The 27,019-nt window shown below is 40.7% G+C and overlaps 1 pseudogene across 1 annotated transcript; it reads left to right on the forward strand.

Moving 5' to 3' along the window:
- The first annotated feature begins 20,297 nt into the window (after positions 1–20,297).
- Positions 20,298–24,581, forward strand: LOC308423390 (protein arginine N-methyltransferase 1-like; annotated as a pseudogene). Its single transcript has 3 exons — positions 20,298–20,393; positions 21,523–22,055; positions 24,176–24,581. The product of its transcript is annotated as a protein arginine N-methyltransferase 1-like (transcript).
- Positions 24,582–27,019: the final 2,438 nt, after the last annotated feature.

The following is a 27,019-nucleotide window of genomic DNA, read 5'->3' on the forward strand; positions in this document are numbered from 1 at the left end:
CTTTTTCTTTATTTCTGTCTGGGTTTTATGGGGAGTCCCTTGAGTGCACACTTTCTCAGCTTGAACTGGGATGGAGAATTGGTGACCTAAAAGGTGGACTGGGCCGGCTGGTATGCCATCAGCTGGGAGTTAGGACGCATGTGTGTTTCAGGACCTTAGTGTTGAACTAAAACAATATAAGGCATGAAAATGATCTCTGTACGGCTCTTTGGCAGGATTGTGTGGATGGCCAAGTGTGAAGTCTCTGCCGTCATTTTCCATGGAGACCCAGGTACCACTGTTTATTTCTAGGCCACGATTGCTTGAAGAAGAGGAGACAAACCAACACCAATCTGGTTAGACTGGCACCTGTTGGTGCATTTAGGAAAAAGCAAGAGTAAGATTTTCTCTCTAGTACATTTGTTCAGTAGTAGTTTATATCAACCAGATACTTTCTCAAGATTGATGCCCTAGCTCCCAAACTGCCAAGGTGGATCTGAACGAGGATTAAAATGCCTTTCAGGACAGATACATTGGATAACTGAAGTAGAGATGTCTGGTTGTCTCATGGGATGCTTTTCAGAAGCAGACTCATGGGGTGTTCTGCTGAAATGGACATGTGAGTTTTGGAGAGGGTATAAGGTAGGATCTGACAGACGGTGACATGTTTGCACACTTAGCCATGTAACACCTCCATTGGTCTCTCGGTATTGCTGACCTTCACTTCCTTGAGAGAAGCGGAGCAGAGACCTCTCCTGGCATTCCAGCGGGGTCTGGTCACTCCCAATGACTTGGGTCAGTTGGTAGAGGCATGGCCAGTTTCTGCTGATTCATGTTGGGTGATACTTTTGAACTGTACTGCTGGTATTCTGACGATGGAGATTGGAATCACTCCGAGGAACTACTTCTAAACAGGTCCACACCCCCTTGTCCTGTGTACCATCTTTTCTCCCCTACCTTTGGACGGTGGGCTAGAAGGGGCACGGACGCATTCGAGAAGCCTTATTAAAGCAGATTTTGGAAAACCTAATCATGGAGACAACAGTCAACTTCCTCTCAGAACTTTCTAATTAATAGATGCTATCTAGAATCCATATACTTAATTGATAGGAGTTTTAAACATGACTTTCATAAGGGTAGCAAGTAGCAAGAAAAATACCTTGTATAATGTGTGTATTTTAAATGTAATTTTCTAATGTTTGCTGAGATATATAATGTGTAATGATTAATGCTTATACATTTAACAAAATGCACACCATTTACCTTATACCAAAAATACAAGAAAAATTGTAATTTGTTTATTTGTAAGTTTATAATACTTCATTATTTTTGTTTTTATGAAATCATAATTATATATAGTTGAAATGTGGGTTATAATATCCATGATGGACAAAAATTGCCTTCATATGAAGTTTGGAAGTTTTGGATTTCTTATTTATAACTCAGTTGGTTGTTTTGATTAATTTTCTTAATTAATTTCTAATTAATTTATTTCTAAATTGCAGGTTAAGCTGAGAGATGTTAGGTTTCTATTTGCAATTATTAATGCGTAAGTAAGACACCACAGATATTAGCAGTTCAAGGAAACGGACCTGGCCCTCAGTTGGTGGAGGGAGAGGAAGGTCCTGATTCCTAAGGTATTAATCTCATTGGTGGAGAGAGGATGTTCCCTCTCAGAGTTTTCATCCTAATCTCAGAGCCCACCCTCCTGACTTCATCTCAGCCTAAATATTCTCTCAGAAGGTGGGACTTCAGCATCTGAAAGGAATAGGTACAGTATACAACTCCCCTCTTTGAGAATTCTTTGTAAAGGCTCCACCCTACTCCCAGGAGCCCACTCTGGATTTAAAGGGATATGTACCCTCAGAGGCCAACCCTGGGTAATTGACTGCCCTGGCCCTAAGCATTTCCTCCCAACCACCGGCTGAATGCTACTAGCCCGCATTCTCCCACGGGACTGTGAGCCGGCTCACCCCTGCGCACAGAGGCTTGGTGGTTCACAGTCAGAGGAAGCCTGGCTAGACCTTGTTGCAGTGGGGCCCGCAGATGGAGTGGCAGATGGGATGGAAGAGCAGAGAAGAAAGAGGAGAGCTGGTGCTGTGTGTGCTGCCGTGGTCCAGTGGCAAGCTGGACCAAATGGAGGGACCCCATGTGCAAGCACGGCTTTCCTGGCAGTGTGCAGTTGGGTGCTTGCGGGAAAGGAAGTGGGCACATGGCCAGTGGCTAGGTAGATTGTAACTGACATTCTTAGATGGTTGAGTGTGAGCTGCCATTTGTACGTTTGTTTTGTTCTTCCCATTCATTAACACTAAGCCTGACAATAATGAATCCTCGTCAATGTGAGTTTAAAGACTCGTCATCATTTTGTATCCTCTGTTGAATACTGGTACAAAGAAAGCAGTTATTGATGGCGAATGCAAGCAACTGTCTACGGAATGCTGGTCAAACCTGTGTGCCTAGGGCTGTAGGCTGAGCGGTGAAGCAGCCTGACATCGTCTTCAGCTTGCTATCCTGAGTCTGCTTACCAAGAAGTCAGAAAAGCAGCCTTCCCCTGACCATCTCCAGTTTTGTATCTGTCCTCAAGGAGGAAAGAGAACAACACAGCCATTGAAATTCTCAAATCTTGCTAATGGCTAGGAGAATTCACTTGGTGTGTTGTATGGGCCTTCCAAATCACTCCATTTCAAAAGGAAACTGTGTTATAGTAATTTGATTTATCATTTATAAAAAGATTTCTTTCTAATTCCCACATCGGTTATCATTTTTCTACACACCTCATAGGCTGCCCTTCTGAGGAACTCCTCGGGTGTCCAGTGTTCTGGGAAAGCTCAGTAAAAACAGAAACATTAGGACGTAGATTTCTGTGTTTGTGCATACATGTACATACATGTGTATGTATGTAACAATAATAAGGAAAAGAGGCTATCAATCTGGTAGACAGAATCTACTATCTAGCCCAGCTGGCCTCAAGCTCACAGTCTTCCTACTTCACCCTTCTGGGTGTTGGAATTACAGGTATGCACAATTCTACCTGGGCTTAGGGTGTTTGAGATTTGTTGGATTTGAATAAAATCTACACTTAGAAAAGTAGTGCCCAGTGGACAAGAATCTTAAACAATTATAGACCATATTTTCTTGGTTTGGTATACTGTTTTAATGGTTGTGGAAAACAGATAATTTGATTTTTTTTTTTTTTTTTTTTAGTTTATAACCTAGAATTTACAGGAAACCTGCATGGCCTGTTAGCTTCTCAGTAAATATCCACTTGCTGGTTTCATTCTCTTCATGTTTTCAGCTAGATAGCAAGTTGCCATCTTGCCTCTTACCAGCAGGGAGTAAATTGAGATCTTCTGCACAGCTGTCTTGAAGGTGCTTTTCTCATCAATAAACACTTTGTCCTCCTAAGCCCCAAACAAGCAAACAAACAACAAAAATATACAAAATAATAACAACAAAGCCAAAACAACAACAGCAAAAACAATTAAACACTGATTCATCTCCATTTTTAGCTCATCTGCTATGAGTTTATTTTCATGAACACTGTAAAATAATTTATCCATCCATTATGTTTTTCTTGGGAGAGATGGAGACAAATGAGTTCCCACTCAGGTAGGGCACAAGTAAGAAACCAAAGCAATGGTTCCATGAAAGTCCAACTTAGTGAACTGATGAATTTACTGGGGTTACTTTCAGGGGTGTGGGTGAGGGGTACTGCCCGAGAGCATGGATGACTCAAAGGCAGCTCTATCCCTGAAAAATCACAGCCCAGCATGGACACCAAACCAAGAAAGCTGTTCAATTTTCAGTCATCTCTACAAGTCAGTGTCCTTCCCCAGAAGCCCTTACTGCTTACAGAAACCTGGGTAGGATGAGTTGGGAATCATGTACATTTTAGGAACTTTTTAAGATTTGTGAGTTGTTTGCTTTCTGAGTCTTAAGGAGTGCCCCATCCACTCCCACCCACCTCCACAAGAAGGAGTGTATCAATTAGAAAGAAATTGCTATACAATGAACTTCACTAATTGATCAAGGTAGGATTTTAGATGTCTGGATGAATTAGGCAGGACCCGTCTTATACTGCCTCAGGGGGTACGATAGAGGATTAAGATTAGTCGTCTCTCCCTGGTGATTTCCCTGTTAGCTGTCATATGAACCCAGCAGTAATATTTTACTGTTTTTTTTTTTTTTTTTTTTTTTTTTTTTTTTTTTTTTTTTTTTTTTTAACTAGCCATTGCTACTCAACTGTGAATGTGTTTATCAAGTATTTCCTTAAGGGAAAGGCAAAAGTGAAGGTAAGCTACATGAAGGTGTTCGTTCATTGTAGCTTGGGAAAAGAATGGATCCTAGAACTGCCGGTAGACATGGACTTTCATGCTAACTTATTTTATCTTCTGCTCATAGAAGATTCACGTGGTGGATTTGGAACTACCTTATCATTGTAAAGTCTGGGATTCAAGTTTTGACTCTGAACTGATATATTGTTTCTTGTATAGAGACAGTCGATGTGTTAAAATGTCTAAGTAGTATTATTAATAATAAATGTACAAAGAATTTTCCTATTAAGCTTTGTCTTAGAAATGTATTTTCTAGTACAGCATATGGAGAATCCCTTGTCCCCAGGGTTCATCTCAAGTTCTGGCTGTACCTTCTTATTTGTGTTTTGACATATCTGGTTTTGTGTTTGACAGCACAGAGTACTTGGCTGTTCTTGTTTTTCTGCAGTTGCTACTTGTCATGTTTTGTGACATTGTTCCTGGCCTACATCAATGTATCCTAGGAATGGATAAGAAGATGAGGCATTCTTTTTATTAAAAAAATATGTGTGCTAGATGCATTCTATATTCAGTTCCACTTCCTGAACCTTCTACAAACAGAAAAGAAAATTATAGGCATGTAGGAAGGTGGTCTTTTCTTCTGCTGTTATGTGCAAAGTATGCCTATGATGTCGGAATTCAGTGGCCATTTTGGATCAAGTTGATTTCCTATGAAGATGTAGTTGTGTGTTTAAGTACTCTGGTTTTAGGAGAGCATTGGTTTGAATGAGTACCTTTCCAGATGATCTAACTTTAAAGGTTCATCTGGTTTCAAAAGAATGATTACTGAAAGTGTAATTCTTGATACCAGGGAAACCATGGCCTTCTGACTACACACTATATGTGTGCGTGCGTGCGTGTGCGTGTGTGTGTGTGTGTGTGTGTGTATGTGTGTGTGTGTGCGCGTGTGCTCAAGCATGTGCATGCGCACACACGTGCACAGAGGCTGTTAATGGTAATTAGGTTTTCTAAAGCACTGACTTGCCTCTGATTGACAAAATCTTAGCCTGCAAACACTTGCATCACACTAAAGCCCAGAATGCCTCAGGCCCTGGCTAGTCACAGTGTGGTCCTCATCAGCATCATCACTTGGGAGTAGGTTAGAACTAAAAGCATTGAAGGCTCTGCCTAGACAGGCTGTGAGGTCAGCATTCACCTAGCAAGATGTCTGCTGGTGATTATGCATATCAGAGCTCAAAAACACTGCCTTAGTGGAATGGAACTTTAGGCAGGAGGAAGCCAAGAATAGTTATTGTACTTTTCATACAGCAAAAACAAGGAAAGTGTCTTAACTAGCAGCTTCATTTTTGTGGCCTAATAAGAGACAAAACATATAACTTTGAGCTATGAGGTTGCGTGAGCTCAAACCCCAGGAATCTCAGAGATTCAGTCTGGCATGTAGCAGTGTCTGGCACCCTGATGGGAAACATGGGCTGTGGTTTCTCTATTCAGGCCTTTGGCCTTTGTTCTGACTTTTCTGGGCCTGTGTGTTATAGGCATCCAGACACTCCCAGTAGTGAGGCAGAACACAATACTACAGTTTAGAAAATATTTATAGTGTCAGTGATAGATTCATTAGAAGTCTGTGTAAAGTGTTACAGAAGTGTCTTAGTTAGGGCTTTTATTGCTGTGATATAACACCATGACTAAAATCAACTTGTGGGGCAAAGTATTTATTTCAATTACACTTCTACATTGCTGTCCATCACCAAAGGAAGTCGGGGCAGGAAACCTGGAGGCAGAAACCCAAATTGAAGACATGGAGGAGTGCTGCTTATTGGCTTGCTCCTTGTGGCTTTTTCAGCCTGTGTTCTTGTAGCAACTAGTACCAGCAGAGCAGAGGTGTTACTGTGCACAGTGAGCTGGTCCTCCCACACTAATCATTAATCAAGAAAACATATTCACCATAGGCTTTTCCATAGGTCAGTCTGGTGAAGGCATTTTTCTCAATTAAGCGTCTTCTTTCCTAAATGGCTCTGATTTGTGTCAAGTTGACATAAATGTAGCTAGCACAGGAAGCGTGGAAGAGAACGCTGCACAGATAGGAATGAAATGCCATGGTGTTGTAGGCTTTCATTGGTGTGAAGAGAAAGCATGACCAAGGCAACTCTTATAAAGAACAGCATTTAATTTGGGCTGGCTTGCAGTTTCAGAGTTTCAGTTCATTATCATCATGGACGGAAACATGACAGCATGCAGGCAGACATCGTGCTGGAAGAGCTGAAGGTTCACCATCTTAATCTGAAGGCAGCCAGGATAGGACTGGCATCCTCGGGCAGCTAGAAAGAAGCTCTTCTCTGCAATGGGTACAGCCTGAGCATAGGAGGAGACCTCTGAAGGCCACCCCCACAGTGACACACACAAGACCACACCTCTTAACTGTTCCACCCACTATGGGCCAGGCATATTTAAACCACCACATATGGTTAGAAGGCTACATTTTAATGTTCAACAGAGCAATGCTCTAGGGCTCACTCCATTCTCTGAGGTACTAAGGGCAAGTCCTGAAAGGGCTGTTATAACCCAAAGTAAAGATCTGATGGTTGATTATAAGATTTCTGGAAAAAAAAAAAAAGGCTCTATTGGTTGAAAACTATTGTTAGTAATAGAAAGTTCATAATAATTTGAATATTCATAAATCTTTGAATGTTCATTGAATGGAGTTTTGTAGATGTTATTAGTAAGTGGAATTCAAATGGTGCACATGTTATGCCCTTTTTTAAAAATCTCTATAGTTTTATTTTTATAATTTTATTTCTTAAGTTATTTAAGAGTAATTTATAAATACCAAATCCTTTTTTTCTCAATTTGTGCAATGTCTTTGCTAAGAACAAGGATATTTTCTTAAGCAATCAGGATACAATTACTAATCTCAAGAACCAAAATGTTATATTTTCTAATGTGCAATCAATCTTAAAATTTTGCAAATTGTACAATATATCCTATAGATTCTCTCTTTTTTTTATTTGCCTAGAATTTAATCAAGATTTCATACCACTTTCAGTTGTCATATTCCTGTAGTCTCCTAAAGTCTCAGAAAATTCATTGGACTATGGATGTGTATCTGTGGTAGGTGGAGGTAGATATGGGACTGGGGATTTGGAGGAAAAGACCTTCAACTTTTCCATGCGTACAGACTGCTATTGTGTAGATTATCTCCAGAAACTGAGGTGTGTTTGATATGTTCTCATGATTAGATTGAAGTTACACATTTCTGCAGGTCAGCTAAAACATTTGATGATACACTTTAATGAAGGCAGTAAGAGGAGAAGGGAGCAACATCCTTCTAATGCTTAAAGAGCAGTGGAGAAAGAGCTGCCCTGGGGCTCCTGTTGGGAGTTGTACTGGTGGAAGAGACCCAGGGCTGCTCAGAAAATCTGTCACTCACTGCAAGAGAGCTCTCAGAGTACAGGGTTGGTTGGGAAGAGGAAGGGAGCTTTCTCTAGTTTTTCTATCTCTATCTCCTGCTTGCTGGCCTATTCCCACCCAGAAACAAAAAACAAACACAATCCAGGTGACTTAAGCACCATGGACCAACCTCCCAAAGGGGTAAAAAAGATTCAACTGTACAGAGTGGATCCTGGAGGGGTCTGCGGAAGCAGAAGACAGCTGATACATCAAGTGAAGTAATTAAGAGGGGAAAAATAGCAGTTCACACAAGGAGATAAAAGACCAAAAAGTGTTGAATTATTGTCTGCAATGGTGTCAAAGAGATAGAATAGCTATATGGGGTTCAGTGTAAGAATTTATCAACATGGATTAGGCTAAGAACTTTGGGCCTATAGATCATGGAGCAGTGGAATTCATAATTAGATAGATGTATGCTTTAGAAAACAAACCTGCATGTGTCATTGTTATATGTTGGAACGTCTTTTGGGTATATGCCCAGGAGTGGTATAGCTGGGTCCTCAAGTAGTACTATGTCCAATTTTCTGTGGAACCACCAGACTGATTTCCAGAGTAGTTGTACCAACTTGCAATCCCACCAACAATGGAGGAGTGTTCCTCTTTCTCCACATCCTCACCAGCATCTGTTGTCACTTGAGTTTTTTATCTTAGCCATTATGACTGGTATGAGGTGGAATCTTAGGGTTGTTTTGATTTGCATTTCCCTGATGACTAAAGATGTTGAACATTTCTTTAGGTGCTTCTCAGCCATGCTTCACTATGTTCATAGCAGCCTTATTTATAATAGCCAGAAGTTGGAGAGAACCCAGATGTCCTTCAACAGAAGAATTGTTAGAGAAAATATGGTACATTTACACAATGAAGTACTACTTAGCTATCAAAAACAATGCCTTCATGAAATTCTTAGGCAAATGGATAGAACTAGAAAATATCATGAATGAGGTAACCCAATTACAAAAACAAACAAACAAACAAACAAACCACACATGGTATGCACTCACTGATAAGTAGATATTAGCCCTAAAGTTCGAATTACCCATGATACAATTCACAGACCACATGAAGCTCAAGAAGAAGAAAGACCAAAGTACAGATGCTTTAGTTCTTCTCAGATGGGGGAACAAAAATATTCTCAGGAGGAAATACCGAGACAAGGTTGGAAGCAGAGACTGAAGAGCAAAGGCCATCCAGAGACTGCCCCACCAGGAGATTCACCTATATACAGGTTCCAACCCCAGACATTATTGCTGATGCCGAGAAATACATGCAGACAGTAGCCTGATATAGCTGTCTCTTGACAGGTTCTGCCAGATCATGACAAATACAGAGGCGAGTGCTCACAGCCAGCTATTGAACTGAGAACGGGGTCCCCACTGGAGGAGTTAGAGAAAGGATTGAAGGAGCTGAAGGAGTTTGCAACCCCATAAGAACAACAATACGAACCAACCAGAGCTCCCAGGGACTAAACCGCTATTCAAAGAGTAGAAATGGATGAACCCATGCCTCCAGCTGCACATGTAGCAGAGGTTGGCATTGTTCAGCACCAGTTGGAAGAGAGGGCCTTGGTCCTGCCAAGGCTAGGTACCTCAATCTAGGGGAATGTCAGGGTGGGGAGGCAGGAGGGATGAGAGGGTAGAGGGGTGCAGGGGGAGGGGGTGCGATGGGGGTTTATGGAGGGGAAACCGGGAAAGGAAATAACATTTGCAATGTAAATAAAATATATCCAATAAAAATTAAAATGGAAAACAAATAAGAAAACAAAATGTGACTACAGATAAATGCCATGTCAAGATTTAATCCAATCATTTGAAAAGCTAATGGAGCCATTTGCATAGTACAAATATTTTTGAAATTTTGCATTAAGATTTATTTTGCTTATGAGCAAAAAGAATAAATAGCATCTTTAAAAAAGAAAAAAGAAAACAAACTAACTACGGTCACCATGGGGCAGAACTTGGTCACAGAAAATGGAAGTCAGGATTGAGTGCTGCAGGTTAGGGCAGAGATACGGAAAGAGACACTAAATCAGATGCACCCAGGGCAGAGAGCAGGGGACAAAAGAGACATTTGGGACCTTTAAAATTAGAATGGGAAAGGGGTCAAACATGTTTGGGGTTTAATTAATAATAATTAGTATTATTGATAATGGCAGCTAACAGATAGCAAATACTATTTAACACTAAATCAGAGATCTCATTAATCTTCATGGCAACTCCGTGAGTCAGGTGTTATTGTCACAGATTTAATTACATGGAAATAAAAATGGTTCGGTGGCTAGAATACCAAGAACTGAGGCCAAACACTTGAAGTCACTAGTGACATACCCTCTGTCTGTAACCAATAAGCTACAGGGAAGCAAATGATGGAACGAAAGAGACAGATCTCCCCTGGGGCGGGGAATATGGGGGAAGTGCCACAGGACTGAGGTGAAAGTTGTAATTCTAAAATAAAGGCATTCTGAGGCCACTGGAGAAGAAACACTACCTTGTTTTAGAAAATGTTCCAGAAAGGCCTAGAATAATTTGGACATTTTTGTTGATTCAGCCAGTCTTGGCACAAACAGCACTTGTGACCTCCCTGCTGGCTCAAGTGTGTCCAGTAATGGACACACAACTACTTAGTTGTGATGTCCTCTAGGATCACGGCAGTCATTTCAGCTCACAGTGGATGGAGCTGTCAACCTCACACGTAGTGTATCTAGTTTGCGCCAGGCTGGGCCAGTGTTTTCTCATGTGACCTTTCATCCACTATTTACCTTTTATTTAGGGATCAAGCAATTTTGGAACTCATTTCGAACATTTATAGAACATGGCATTTTTCTCCCCATAGAGAAAGTATATCAGGAAAACATTTTAAAGTCCTCAAATTATGAGGGATAGATTTTTGAAAGCATTAGCTTTATACAAGATTACCACCAGATCTTTATGAAAATATAAAGGTCTCTTCTATTAAATAGTTCCTTAATTAGTGTTTCTTAATAGTCTGAAGTAGATGTGCTGTGCATTTTTCATTTAGGGGGACAAAATTGGAAACGTTTGCATGTGGAACAGAGTCATTTAAGAAACTATGGAAACCACTAATCTAGCTTAATGCCTTCTATTACTTTGGAAACACTGATTTTATCCCTTGGTTACTGGCAGCTCTATTATGGTTTACAAACAACAATAGAGGGTTTTATGTTTTATGCTTCAATTGCAGCAAAATGGTTCTCAAATATCTGACCTCATAATTGTGAGTCCTAGTGAAGATCCGCACTATCCGAAACCCCCAAGAAAGCTCATAAAACCAACACCATTTATCCTGGGATCTTTTCTTTGGGATCTACAATATCTTCTCCTGGGCTGTTAATATATAGTCTATATGGTTGTATTGTATATTATATCGCTTATTAGTTCTAGTGCCATCGCTAATGTTTTAATATATAACTGTATGTGCCTCAAGGGAGCAGTTTATGTGTTTTACTGGCAAGGAGCACAAAAAAAATTTCCCTGCTGTTTCCCTCTATTATGAATTAATATCCACTACCAGGGGACTACTTATGATATAAAATTGTCATCCTGCGAGTGGTGTAGATGAAATTACCATGGAGAAAAGCTGAGCAGTAACCAGAGAGTGACTATGACAGCACCTTTTCTGCTCTAAGTGGGAACCCTGGTGTCTTATATTAATTTATGGCAAATAATTTACATTGTTAATTGCTAAGTTTAATAATCTGTAATTTTTTTTCAGTTGCAGGCTTCCCTTAACAACAACAACAACAACAACAAACTGCTGCATTGAAATGGAATATTCTAATAACATGGGATCATTTTTGTTAGCTCCAGAGTATATTGTAATCTCTGCAAGAGAGGAACCTTGCAGAGGAGCTGGTAACAGCACCTAGGGGAAGAAGCCTTTTAAAAGATATTGTTGTCTGCATTGCTGTTCATTTTGGCAATAAAGGAGTTAAAGGAGAGAGATTGATTCTTAATGGCAGTCCTGAGTTTTGTGTGGTGGTTGCCTGGCAACTGTACCTGTAGGAACTAAATATTGGACATGTATCTGTATTAATCCCCTCTTGTCAAGGTTTGTGGGTGTTTAATATATTAAGCTTGGGAAATACTTAGAAGCAGGAAAAGTTTGCTCATTTGATGATCCTTAGAAACTGTGTAAGATCACTGGATGTCAACAAAGAAGGGTCAGGAGAGTGATATACAGTGCTGTGAATAGGTCTTGAATGTATTTGAGCATCTCTTAAGTGAGACGGAACCCAGCCTTGCTGTCCTCACATCCCTCCTATTATCTCTTCCAAGGACGTATCTCTTCACTTAGTGAACATTTATCGACTACCTTTAATGTGCTAACATCTGTGGCAGATACAGCCTGGAGTATTTACGTGAGATAAATGGAGTCTCCAGTCCTTTAGTCTGGAGTTGAGACTATCGTAAGTGCAGGGCGCACCCAGCAGGAAACAAGTCTGTCACCACCCTCAGAGCACACTCCTGAATATCAGTGCTTCTGGTGCTCCTGTACAGACTGAACTATGCTGTGCCTTTTGTCCTATGCTCAGCCAACTACTACGGTGCCACCCCTTCCTAGAGTTCCACAGCACTAATTATCATGTGTTCTGTGGTCCTTCACAGATCAGCCCTTGGCCGCTACTTCCAGAACCTTTGCTAATTTCAGCCTCATCGAAAACTGTTCTTATCTTATCTAGTTACACAGAAAAGCTGAGGATAAACAGTTAAAAATGATGAAAGAACCCCCTGTAGAGACTGAGGAGTACCTCATATTTCTGGGAATGGTCACAGCCTCAATGTAAACTATAGTCAATTCTATTATTAATACATATTATAAGCAAATATTGATATGAAGGGTTATCGTTTTTTTTTTTTTTTTTTTTATTCCACGCTCTTCCATATGGGGACATTTTGTTATTGATGAATGGCGTTATCTTAGTAGATCTTTTTTCCTATGAAAGATCCCACTTGATTCTTGTTACTGTAGGTGAGTTTCATGTAAGTTGTAAGGTGTTTTAGTGATCACCAAAGTACCTGGGCCTTCATCAGCTCTTTAACTGCTTTTTTACTTTTTGCTTGTTTTCTGTTTTGTTTGTTTTCTTTTCTACTTCCCAAATAAAACACCTGGTCATAAGATTGAGAGAAAATAGAGATGAATCGTAATGTCTCATCTGCCCCCTTCTGTCAGAAGCTACAACAGCCTAACATTCTCTGATACACTTTGTCAAGAAAGGCTGCATTTGTTAATGTGTTGCTGAATCCATCAGCCATTCAGGAAACTGAAGCCATGTATTAAGGAAAGACAGTTTGGTGCAGGAGTGAGAGCTTGTGCACTTGAGAAGTTGGAGCTATAAAACTCCAGGAAGGAGAGACGGAGACAGCGAAGTCTCTGGTTGCTTCTCTACCACATGCCAGAGCATGCAGGGAAATGTGGGAGGGGTGGGTGTCAGGGCAAGGCTACCTAACAAAGCCTTTGCTAAGTTATCACCTTCAGGTCCCGTTGCTTTGGTAGGGAGTTTGGGACACTGCTGGCAGACATGGGAAAGACTGGGTACAAATTGGAGTGAATGAAGACAAGCTGGCTTCTATGAGCACCTTTTAGGTAATCGCCACATTTCATTATTGATAGGTACAGAGAGAATGAATGACCCCTGCTTCATTTCTTTTTGCATACAATTGCCCAGACTGCCTGGAAAGTGGAATCCTGGGAAATGTAGTTCTAAACCATGGGACTGTGTCCTCACAGTTTTAGTCTGTGTTGAGATTTATCTTCTAAAACAAAGTGGGGGTAATGTTGATGACATTACCTTGAAAGTCATAAAACACCAAACAGATACTCGTTATTAATATCAGTGACAGCAAAAATGATGTATAATAAAACCATAGACGGGAACATAGTGATAATTAGACACAAGAAGCATTAATAAATAAGTCTTAAAATCATTTTATTTATTTGTGTGAGTGTGTGTGCATGTGCGTATGAATATGTATGAATGTGCCTGTATGAAGATGCTTGGTAAGTAGAAATGAGGGGACAACTTTCAGGAACTGGTTCTCTCCTTCCATCAACTGGGTTCCAGGGAACTGAACTCAGGCTTGGCAACAAACCCCTTTACCTGTTGAACCATCGTATAACCCCCTCGGTAATACTTCTTGGTAGTAGTAGTTAAGTGGTCACACTGGTGTCATAATATTCACGCCATGGCACTGTAGTTAGCTCTTGCAACTTCAAAAAAAAGTGTAAAAATCTGTGCAAAAATTATTGCCTGAATTTTTTGGTGGTATCAGAATGCCTGTGATCTTTGGGTAATAAACTGTGAATTTCCTTTATCTAGTAGATGTACCTTCGCATCCCTTCCTCCTGGGTTTTCTTCTCTGATTTTCTGAGCTGCTGTGCATGTTTTCTTATGACCAGTAAGGTTGGTGCAGAGTCAACACTGCTAACGGCGAATAAGGTGGGATGGTCCTGGATACTGCAGCCAGCAGCGCTGACCGGCTAATGGCCCCGTTGCTAATAAAGATAAGCTGGAGTGTAGCATGATCTGGCAGGAATATTTCTGTCTCCCCTTGAAGAGCATTGTGCTACCTGGTGGTGGGAGGGGGAGTGGAGAACCAAAAGATCTGCCCCTATCTGTCAGAAATCATCATCGGAGAGAGTTTTATTATTGGGGAAGTCAGACCTCGAGCCTTTGCTTTGACCGCAGAGGCCAGAGGTGTTTATGTTTCTTTCAAGATATTGAGTCCAGAGTTGAGGTCTGGCATTTGGCTGGTGACTGCTCAAGAGGAGGATTTGGTTTCTGGCAGAACATAAAGCCAAATGACAACAAAGCCTTCCTTTCAAGCTATCCAAATGAACACATTTCTAATCTGAAATTCAAATACTTGACAACAGAGAGCCTGTGAGCTGGGCTTTGAACAGGAAATTGCTTCATGGTTTTAGCATAATGAATCAGGCAGTTAGACTAAATCCATTTAGGAGAAGAAGAATGCTTTCACATGCTTTGTGAAGGAAGGGGGGGGCAGGGGTGAACCTTCTTAATTCCCCAAATTTCTTAGGACTTACAGACACAAATGCTCTGTATGGATTTTATCTGCTGTGTTCTCTGATTGGAATGTAGAACACCCGGTTTCAGGAAGCATCTTTGTTAGAAGATGCAGTGTCTTGTATGGCTGGAGGAAATGAAGGTGATGGATTCAGGTCAGGGAGTTGCAGTCCTTCGAGTCCTTTGCTACCCCTGCTGGTGGCAAGCGCTTTGCATTGGGAAACCCTGTTCTAGTGCTTGTGAGTGTTCAGTCAGACAGCTTCGGTAACGCCTTTTTCTGAAGGCGGTTGGGAGAGACTTAGAGCAGAGGAAGCTGCAGGCTCAGTGGTTAAGAGCACTGACTGCTGTTCCAGAGGCCCTGAGTTCAATTCCCAGCAACCACATGGTGGCTCACAGCCATCTGCGATGGGATCTGATCTGATTCCCTCTTCTGGTGTGTCTGAAGACAGCTACAGTGTACTCATATACACAAAATAAATAAGTGAATCAGACTCTCAACCCTAAGTCAGAAGCAGGCTCCTCTGTCAGCAGGGCTTGAGACAACAGAGGAGGCAGCCAGACTTTCCACATCTGGATGGGGCTGAGGAGATGGAGGAGGACTGGAATGCAGAGAATAGAGCAGTATCATAAGCTATAGAAGGGTGGTTGGCCATGTAGTAAGTCTGACCTTGAGAGCGCCTGCTGGCATCCCTGAGGAAGGAAAGATGGAGAGAAAGTGAAAGAAAGAAGTTACAAAAGAAAGAAGCAAAAAGTCACCATGGGGGTACAAACAAGAAGATATAGATAGGGAGGTTGAGCCTTGTCTGTAGCAAGATGGGTATACTACAGGAGCAATAGCAGCCACATGCCCTTGAGTCTAGGCCCTAAGAACTAAGATACATAAAGAAGTGTGCCTTTGCTGTGTAACACACCCCTAAACTGTTCCTTTATTCGCAACTTGTATGGAAAAATATGTAAATAAGTAAGTACATTTTTTTTTAAATCATTGTTCTTAACTTCAACATCAAATGAAAAAGTGAAGCTATTGTTGTTGGCAAGAAGAGGTGTTAGAACACAACAAAGACAACCAAAACATGAAAGAATGTCTTCCTCCAAGCACAGCATTTCATTCCATGGTAATGAGTGTAAGTGGGTCTGGAAGGATCAAAACCAAATTAAACCCCGGTAGAAAAGTCTAAGTATGTGCTGTGTTACAGGTTGCACACAAAGCTCCCACCAAGATGTCTTCATATGGGTCCAGAATCTGGGGTTACATCTACAGGCCCCCAAGATTTTTACAGACTTAAGGAGTCTAAATTCCTAAGAGATGACATAGATGAGGGACATTAGGAGCCCCAGAGACGACAGAATCTGACTACTCGGGTCCTTCCAAGACAATGGGAAAGGGTATAAACTTGAGAAGAGAATTAGGACTATGTTTGGCTTTATAATTAGCTTAATAATTCTTTCAGATCCCAGGTCTTATCCTAAAAAAAAAAAAAAAATACTTGCACTGTTTATTTAAACCCTACCACGTGTTGATATCTGTCTTAATATAAGTGTTCTGAAATGATACATTATCAAACCCCAGTGAGCTTTAGCAAGAGATGCCCACTTACTGTGAGGTTCTAAGGATGGATGGCTCCCTGCCAGTGACTCTCATCCAAGTTGACAAGCAGAGACCCAGGGCCAGCTCTTGACAAAATCATTATGAAACAAGTTGCCCAAGACCCAGCTCTGACTCTTGCTTTTGAATTCAGTTCTGATTCAAAATAACTCAAAGCAGGCGAGGCTATCTTTCCCTGCTGCCTCTAAAGCATTGAGCGAGCAGGAGGCATGCAAAGATTGCTCTTGTCTTTGTCCCTGTCCTGATGGTTAGGGATTGTGTGTCCCTTTTAGAATGATTCTTTTCCCCCTTCCGGCATATAAAATATAGTTAAACACTACTTGCTAAAAATATATGCAAAATGGATTCTTCTTTCTTGTCCCTTATTATGCCCCATTATGGGGACTGACTCAGAATGGTCAGGCCCCTTGACAGACAATGCATTCACATCCACTTTCTTTTGTATTATTCTTGGGATCAGGCTATCTTGACTTTTAGAAATTGTTGTCATAATTGGATCTTCAAGTTGAGATTCTACATAGATATTTGAAAAGTAAAAAAGTTAAAGCATAAAAACGAACTGACTATTTTATTAAGTGACATGTAAATCCAAGTGTATCTCATAGTACACTGCTCAGTGGTTAAGCCACATGGTTTTGGAATAAGACACCCATGGGTTTGAGTCAACCTTCAGACAGCTTCCTTACCTTCTGCTCCTTCACATGTAAAATGGAGTCAACATACCTCACTTTATGAGATGAGGCATTTAATGGGCTCTTTGTACAGTGCTGGTGTGATATAAATACCCAATAAAGGTTAACAAAAGAAGAAATAAGCATACACTGCACAATTTTAATTTCATATATTAAATAAAATGTCATTCAATACAAGTATTGATATTAGAGGAAATTATTCCAGCTCTTCCTCAGATTGCAAGCTCACTAGGTGTTAAACTTGTATCTTAATTATCAAATTGATAGGTGCCTTCTCCATGCTTCCTCTGACAAATGTCTAAATACATGTTTCCTCCATTCCAGTGAACGAAAGTCTGGCATGTAACCCCAGTTTGCCTCCTCTTCCATGAACACTTGTAGCTTGGATGTAGTGGTTCAACATTATTTTTTTTTTCTCTTAACATTTTTACTTCCCTGCCCCTGCCCACATCATCTAATAACTTCAAGGCAGATTAATCCATTGAAAGGTATGCTCCTAGTGTTTAGTAATTGCCAGCCAAGTTTAATCAGATAGCAAGTACTTCGGAAGAGCCTTCAAGAAAGACTGTAAGATAATTAAAACATAAAGGTTATGCAAAAGTAGCAAATCAATAGAGACAGTAAACACGGTTTATCAACAGTCCTGAGAACTTTTTTTTTTTCAATTCTAAAATGTAAATGGTCTTGGGATACAGCACATGCTAGGATGATAGATAGGGTTCTTGTAACTGTTTAATTAACTCCAGTTTCCTGCATGTTAAAGGTTGCCTCAGCCCACTGGCTCATGTAACAAACCCTCTTAGGATTTCGTTAGCCGCTGTCTGATATGAAACCCAGGCAGCCTTCATTTCTTCCTGGGTTAAGTTTTGCCCTGCTCCTCTGGAGACCTTATCAAAACACAGCCCTCTGTTTTCTCTATAAATACACAGATATTTTCAATTTCAGCTAAAATGGTTTGACTTTGAAATCAGGTTAAACACACACACACACACACACACACACACACACACACACACACACACATACACACACACACACAGCCTAACTAATGAGAAGAGGTTTCTAGAAAGAACTGCATAATTAAAATTATGTATTAAAATTCACACAAGCAGTGTGCATAGGATTTCAGAAAAACTGTGGCAGCTTTCTAGGTGACTCATTTGCTGTTTTAATTCCTCTGTAATGCAGGCTATTTTATAATTAGCCACCAAATTGTGCCACTTGGTTAGTTCAAACTGATAGAAAGGGTAATAAAGAATATTTATATTTTGAAAGTACCACTCTGAGCACAGAGCAAAGGACAAGCGATTTACGTTTCCCAGGAAGTCATTTGAGGTGGAATGTACCTTCTTTAATTCTTGCAATCATATATTAATTTAAATTATATAAAGGGTGGGGGAGCTCCTTTGGAGACTTGCAATGTTTATTTTAAAAAAAATCACTGCAAGGGTTAAGTGTTATTTAAAAGAAAAATTCTTTTTCCAGCCCAGTAGGATTAGGTTTCACACAATTAACTTTATCATTAGTAAATAAAAGAGTTACTTAACCTTTGCCCCTGCAGAGCTTTCTTGATATTTTGCTTAGGAAAGGGCAAGGAACCTATTATGGTTTATTTATTCCCTTTGTTAGAGGTTATTTCGGAAGGTTGTGATATAGAAGCACGTAATCCAGTGTTTGTTAATAAAGATCTATTTACAGCATAGTTTAAGGAGCTGGCTATTGTGTGATGCTCATTAGTGCCATAAACAGGAGACCTTTCTCTGATGCTCCCACGGGAAAGGTTATCAAGCTGTCTGCGGAGGACTCGTGATCTTTAAATTAAAAATCACTGAGGTGTTCTGGGCAGAGAATACTAAAGCCTGTGTAGTCAAGCCATTTCCTTCATGCTCAGCAGAGAGGACACATACAGCCTGTGCGTCTGAAATCAAATATTTAAAACGCTGGCTACATACGAGTTTTGAAAATACCTCTTTCCCAGTGGTTAGGGGCTTTCCTCCTGAAGGAGGAATTGAGCTTGTCCTTTCAAACACTGCTTTAGAGAAGAAATTTTGCACCCCTGCTCGCGGCATCCATTTTTCAATAAATCTATAAGTTCTCTGCCCTCTTCCATGTTATCAGCCTTTCGCATCCCAGAGGGAAGGCTTCAGGCAGGGGGTTCAATTAAGGTCCTATCTCTAGTGATTGTCAGAAAAGCTGCCCACAACTAAAAAAAAAAACAAAACAACAACAACAAAAAACTCTTCTGCATCCTGGGCGGTAAAGGGAAGGGTTGGCTGTGTGTCCTGTTGATGTCAGTGTTGGGATCACAGCTTGGCAGTGGGAAATGAAAAGAAAACAACAATTACATTTCATTATAAATCACGAATAGCTTGAACTTCAGCACACTGATATGATGCCGAAATTGTCATGGGACACGAATGTCCTGTATTCATGCTCTACCCTGAAAGGCTAAGGAGAGCATTGTCTCTTTCCTTGACAGCCCAGACACATCCTCTGTGTTCATTTGATAGAAGCATAAGGTCTGACAGGAATACTTTGTTGCAGCATCTTTCTTAGCACCCATAAAATAGAAAAGAGTACATCCATTCTAAGTTAGTTTGATAAATTGAGTTGTTTTAGACGTTAGAATTAACCAAGGCGGAAAAGAACCCAAGTATCCGACAGAAGCATTAAGCGAACCCATAACATACATGTGTTTCCATCCTCAAGATAAATTAAGTTAAATGTTACTTTACAGAAAAAATTATGAAAATATTTATTCATTTAATCTAGCGAGAGGGAAATCATTCCCAGAGGTTTAGGCGTTAAACAAAAGCCAATTGACAAAATGAGAGAAGATTCACAATCACTGACATAAAATCTCTGAGGAGGCAGGGTGCACGAAGGGATCACGGATAACTAACCCAGGAACAAAGACGGTGGCTTATTCTAGTCCAGGCACAGTAGAGGGAGGGAAGGAAACTATGTCCTTATTTAATAAATATGTGTTGGGTATCTATTATATGACAAACACACTTCTAGCCACTGTGAACATAGAAGCTATGGATGGGACAAATCCACATCTTTATGGAACTTTTCATTTTAATGAAAGAACACAGACAGATGTTTAAGTGTATTCAAGTAAGATAAAGTATCCTATAGATAAGAATGCATGTACATAGGTGTAATGTTTATTCATTTTATAAACGCCGCATGATGGAGGAGGAAGGGCTATTCTGTAGAAGGCTTGGGCCGTACTGAAAAGGTGAACATTAAGCATGGGAGAAACACTGCAAGCGGAACAAGCAGCCAGCACACAGCTCCCAGGTGAGCGCTCAGCAGCACAGGAATCCAGAACGGCTGGTGGGAAGGGTGTAAGGAGATGAGGGTGACAGGTAGGCTCTGAGGCCAGTTTGCAGTAGATCACATAGGACCTTGGAGGTCATTGTGAATGCTTTGAAGATTATATGTAATCAAAGGAGAATTGTGATATATGTCACCTGCGTTTTAGAGTACAGCTCACTCTGCTATGTGCCACATGGGGTAGAAAATGTGTGGAAAAGCAGGGACAAAGACAGGACACCGTGGCAACCAGCCAGGGCTGCTTGGACTGGGATACTGAGAACACAAAAGGCGAGAAACCAACTTAGATGTGTTTTGAAGGAGACAAATGACTTGGTAGTTGAGTGGCTCTAACCTCAAAGGCAGAGGGTGCCAAGGACTTAGACTGGTGAACTTATTATTCTTTTTTTTTTTTTTTTTTTTTTTTTTAGAAAGCACAGTACTGTGTAGGGGTAAGTAGCTGCTAGGCAACCGATGTTTGTGCTGAAAAATGGCTGCTAGACTCCACTCCTTGTAGGTCTCCTGTGGTCTTAACAAGAATGAAGTCAGTGAACTTGTGAGGAAGGATTTCTGGTTTAAAAAAATAGAAAGAGCTAGCAAATGCATGGTAGGCACTGTCAATATGTGTAGAGAAATATGCCAGCAATTAGAAAAAGGTCTTGGTAGAGTTGTTTTAAAGTTAGACCAGTAGAGTACATCTGTACATTGATCTATCACAGGAATAATGATCCAGACGTCTACCAACTGGCAACCAAAACCTTTTTGCAAATCTTACTGTCTAGTCTGCAAACACATGCAGCAGTGTTCTTAGGTAGGACCAGAAAATTCCAGATCTGTCACTCAGCTACAGCACACTAGGTCTACATTCATAAATCTTAATATACATTCAGACAAGGGTGTGGGGATCATTCATTCTGTAAAAGGAAAATGAATGCATCAAAAACATCACAAATTTAATACTCTCGCTTTCTATTGCTAAAAATGATTTCAAAGTAAACAAAGATCACTAGGCCTGCTTGTAGAGCGAAGGTGTATGTGAGTATTTCAGGCTACCTGTCTTTGTGTAAAGATGGTTCAGTGTAAACAGAAGAATATGAGAACATTAGAAATTAGTATTTTGGGAGAAAAAGGGGGGCGCATCTCAGAGGCTGGAGGACTTAGGTGAGGACGGCAGCAGCTGAGGCTGCGAACTGCATCATGGAGGTTTCCTGTGACCAAGCAGAAAGCAGTGAGAAGCCCATTGCCGAGGACATGGCATATAAAACTGCTGCTTTGACTCCTATGCCCACTTTGGCATCCACGAGGAGAAGCTAAAGGATGACGTGTAAACCCTCACATACCACAACTCCGTGTCTTACAGTTGGCATCTCTTCAAAGACTAGGTGGTGCTGGTGTGGGCTCATACTCTGCATGTTTGCTGCTAAGTCAGGGGCCTGCAGGGTTATTGGGATTGAGAGTTCCAGAATCACCCATTATGCTGTGAAGACTGTCAAAGTCAACAAGTGCAAGGTGGAGGAGGTGGAGTGGCCTTGGAGAAGGTAGACATCATCATCAGTGAGTGGATGGGTTACTTCCTCTTCTATAAAGACCAGACCACCCTGTATGTGACAACCATTGAAGGCCAATGGTAGAAAGACTACAAGATCCACTGGTGGGAGAATGTATCTGGCTTTGATATGTCCTGCATTAAAGATGTGGCACAAATGGCCATCTTGCCTAAAGCAATCTACAGGTTCAATGCAATTCCCATCAAAATTCCAATTCAATTCTTCATAGGGTTTGAAAGAGCCATTTGAAAATTCATTTGGAATAATAAAAAAACCCAGGATAACAAAAGGTATTCTAAAGAATAAAAAAAAAAAAAAAAAAAACTTCTGGGAAATCACCATCCCAGACCTCAAGCTGTATTACAGATCAATTGTGATAAAAAAAAACTGCATGGTATTGGTAGAGAGATAGGCAGGTAGATCAATGGAATAGAATTGAAGACCCAGATATGAACCCACACACCTATGGTCACATGAGCTTTGACAAAGGAGCTAAAAACATTCAATGGAAAAGGACAGCCTCTTCAACAAATGGTACTGGTTCAACTAGTAGTCAGTATACAGAAGAAAGCAAATCGATCCCTTCTTATCTCCTTGCACAATGCTCAAGTGCAAGTGAATCAAAGACCTCCACATAAAATTAGGTACATTGAAAGTAAGGACAGAAAGTGAGGAAGAGCTTAGAACACATAGGTATAGGGGAAAATTTCCTGAACAGAACATCAATGGCTTATACTTTAAGTTCAAAAATTGACAAATGGGACCTCATGAAATTGCAAAGCTTCTGTAGGGCAAAGGACACTGTCAAAAGAACAAAACAACAACCAACAGATTTGGAAAAGATCTTTTCCAATCCTACATCTGATAGAGGGCTAGTATCCAATATATACAAAGAACTAAAGAAGTTAGACTCAAGAGAATCAAATTATCCTATTAAAAATGGGGTAAAAAGTTAAACAAAGAATTCTCAACTGAAGAATATAGAGTGACTGAGAAGTACCTAATGAAATGCTCGACATTCCTAGTCATCAGGGAAATGCAAATCAAAACAAACTTGCGATTCTACCTCACACCAGTCAGAATGGCTAAGGTCAAAAACTCAGGTGATAGCAGATGCTGTCAAGGATGTGGAGAAAGAGGAACACTCCTCCACTGTTGGTGGGACTGTAAACTGGTACAACCACTCTGGAAATCAGCCTGGTGATTACTCAGAAAATTGGACATAGTACTACCTATATCAACTATACCACTCCTGGGCATATACCCAGAAGAAGCTCCAACATCTAACAAGGACACATGCTCCACCATGTTCATAGCAGCCTCATTTATAATAGCCAGAAGCTGGAAAGAACCCAGATGTACTTCAACAGAGGAATAGATACAGAAATTATGGTACATTTACTCAACTATTAAAAACAATGACTTCATGAATTCCTAGGCAAATGGATGGAACTTGAAGCTATCATCCTGAGTGAGGTAACCTAGTCACAAAAGAACACTCATTGTGTGTACTCACTGATAAGTGGATACTAGCCCCAAAAGCTCTGAATACCCAAGAAACAATTCATAGAAATTATGAAGCTCAAAGAGAAGGAAAGCCAGAGAGTGGATTACTCAGTCCTTCTTAGAAGGGAGAACAAAACTCTCATGGGAGAAAATGGGACAAATAGAGGAGCAAGGATTGGACAAAAGATCATCCAGAGACTGCCTCACCTGGGGATCCATCCCATATGCCGCCACTAAACCCATGCACTATTGCTGATGCCAAGTAGTGCTTACTGGCAGAAATCTGATATGTTTGCCTCCTCAGAGGCTCTGTCAGAGTTATACTGATACAAAGGAGGATGCTTGCAGATAACCATAGGACTGAACACAAGGACCCCAATGAAGGAGCTAGAGAAAGGACTGAAGGACCTGGAAGAGTCTGCAACACCACAGGAAGAACAACATTATCAACAACCAAACCCACCACAGCTCCCAGGGACTAAAACATCAACCAATGAGTTCTTATGGAGAGACCCATTCCTCCAGTTGAGTATGCAGCAGAGGACAGCATTCTTTGGCATCAACGGGAAGAGAGGCTTTTGGTCCAGTGAAGGCTCTTTTTCCCAGTGTAGGGGAATGCCAAGGCACTGAGGTGGAAGAGGGAGGTTGGCAGAGGGAGCACCTTCATGGAGCCAATGGGAGGGGGAGGAGGATGGGATTGGTGGGAAGGCAATAACATCTGAAATGTAAATAAAGAGAATAGCCAATTAAAAAAAAAAGACATGGTCATCGAGGAGCCCCAGGTTGGCATGGTGGACCCATTGCAGCTGGTCACCAATGTCTGCTTCATAAAGGAAGTGGACATCTACACAGTCAACGTGAAGGACCAGACTTTAACCTCCTCTTTTTGCCTTCCAGTGAAGAGGCATGACTATGTGCATACACTGGTGGTCTACTTTATCATTGAATTCATTTGATGCCACAAGAGGACCGGCTTCTTTACCAGTCATGAGTCCTGGTACATAGAGTGGAAGCAGACAGTGTTCCACATGGAGGACTATCTAGCTGTGAGCAACGGCAAGATCTTCGGCACCATTGGAATGAGGCCCAATGCCAAAAACAATCATGACTTGGACTTCAAGGGTCAGCTGTGTGAGCTCTTGTTCCACTGACTACCGGATGCGCTGAGGAGGTGCCAGGCTGGCCCTCCTGCAAAAGGGGGCTCAGGGGCTGGGCTTGGGGGATGGGAGGGTACATCTTGACTGTGTTTTTCATAATTGATAGTTTATATGGTTGTGTCTATGCCAATAAATCCTCAAATGACCATCCCTCCTCCCAAAAAAGAAAAAAAAAATAGTATTTCTACAGCTTCACCATAACACTGTGGTTTCATGACTTTCTGGGGTTAGATTTCTGAAGCAGTCCAAAGTTGCCATCACGTGTCTTAATGAACAGTGTGCTGCAGGTAAGTCCTGTTCTCTGTGATTTTACTATCATCATCCCATTATCTGGAATGCCCTCTTCTAGCCCACTCACACTTGAAATTGTGGCCCATTTGTGTAATCTTATGTGGACGTTATCTTGATATAAACTTTAGGGTTTGGTCCACACTGAAACTGAGACCATCCCCCCCCCAAAAAAGTTCATTAAATAAACAAAAAACAAAAACAAAACAAAAAACAAACTAAAAACCCTCTCATATTTGTCATGGTTTTGATAAGTGTCTTATTTCTTTATCCAGTTATATTCGAGAATTTATATACATTCTTAAAGAAGCCATTCATATTTTCTCAGCATTTATAATTGTCCTGTTTTTAATGCTCAATTAGACTTAACCAGTACAAATCCTGAGTTACTGAACCATGACTGGACATTTGATCCTGCTAAGCCTGTCCTTTCTAGACATGGTGCTAGAGAACAGACATGCAGGAGTTATCCCCTGTTGAGAGGAACTCAGGGGAAGGGTCTAGGAGAGAGTGAAAAGGAAAGGGTTAACTTAGTTATGTGCCCAGGTGCTGGGAGATTGCAGTGGTGTCCAAGAATGTGAAGATAGTGACCTGCCATGGGAATTAGTTGGGCGGCTGCTGCTGGGGCTAGCCATGGCATCAAGATCGCTGCTAAGGCCAGAGAGTAGCTGGAGGTAGCGTGGCCTGGTGCCTTTTTACTTTATTTAATATATACTACTACACACTGCCTAATAGAACCCTATCCCCAGTGTGTGCATCTTCTATCATTGTTATTTTTTAGCAGGAAATATTTGTCACCTTGGTTTTAGGACATCTCTGCCTTTTATTCCATTGCATCGAGAAAGAGCATCTTTGCATGCTTTTCCTCTGTAGCTTGTGCTTACTCATGGCTTTCTAAACATCTGCATTCCATCTTCTTCTCTGCCTTTGGCCTTTACTTGCCTTCAAACTCTTAGAACAGTTACTCTCATAAGCAAGACTATGACTTAATCACTTTCAATCACTGCTTCTTGGTAGATTCATTTTCAGATTGAAAATTTTTCTTTCTGGCTACTATACGTGCGGCACATGAGTGCCATCCGTCCCAATCTTTGTCGTTCCTTGCCCTGTTTCACCTCTGGTCTTTCAGCAAAGTTCTTGGCTTTGATTAATGTCTGCAGTCATATGATCTCACCTACTTAATTGCTTCTCCTCCTTAAGATAGCAGCTTGAATATCAATCCCCAAAGCCATATCTAGGCAGACCTATCTTCCCACGGGAGTGTTTTCTCTACAGTCTCCTGTGACAGCTACACAGTTTGCAAGATTTGAAAAATAGGTGGGGTGTCATTTTTTTTTATTAAACTATGAGCATCATGAAGCTAGAACATTTATTGTTTGGGTTAAGAATTATGTTCCTAGCTCCTTGCAGAGTATTTGGTACTTTGTAGTATATAAAAGTTAACTAATGCTGTTGGAGTCATTCAATGGTTTATTTGGTTCTTTGCTACTGAATACAGTTCTAATGCTAGACAGTCTTAGAAGTGAAGCCACGGACATTGCTTTATTAAAGAAGTAGAGTCACATTAAGGAAAAATACAGGTTTTTTTCCCATATAAACTTTGTGGAAAGGATTCAAGGAATGGTAGACTTGCAGGTAGTTTCTAATACACTGTATCAACACTATTAAGGACTTAACAGTTCTATTTTTTTATAGGATCATCTCAGCAACCAAGAATATAATGTATAGTCTTCGCTGTGACTCTCAATAATATACCTCTGGGAGACCAGCTTAGTCTGTGGTCAAGTATACCTTATAGGTATGTGTACTGATCCAACAGTAAGTGGGTGTATGGAACAAACAAGACAGACGGGAGAGAAAGGGATGAGTTAAAAATTCTTGAGTTTTAGACTTTGGGACTGCTTAAATATGTCTGCTCTGTTCAAACATGAGAGAGTAATACAGGAATATCAATTGTCTGATAGTCACTGACACTCTTAGACTACGGGAAAATAGCCTCTTCCAGATTACTGGTGCCTCACGTTTTCCCCCTCAAATCTTTTGAGGATTTGACTAGTTTTGTTTCAATCCCTTCCTGGTGTTTTGGAAATGATTAGGATAAAAAAATTCAATACTAATCTAAGAAGTACAAATAACTCACAGTTGATAATCAGAAATTTC

The sequence above is a fragment of the Micromys minutus genome, assembly GCF_963924665.1.
Source record: "Micromys minutus genome assembly, chromosome: 8".
In the NCBI taxonomy this organism is placed as follows: Eukaryota; Metazoa; Chordata; class Mammalia; order Rodentia; family Muridae; genus Micromys; species Micromys minutus.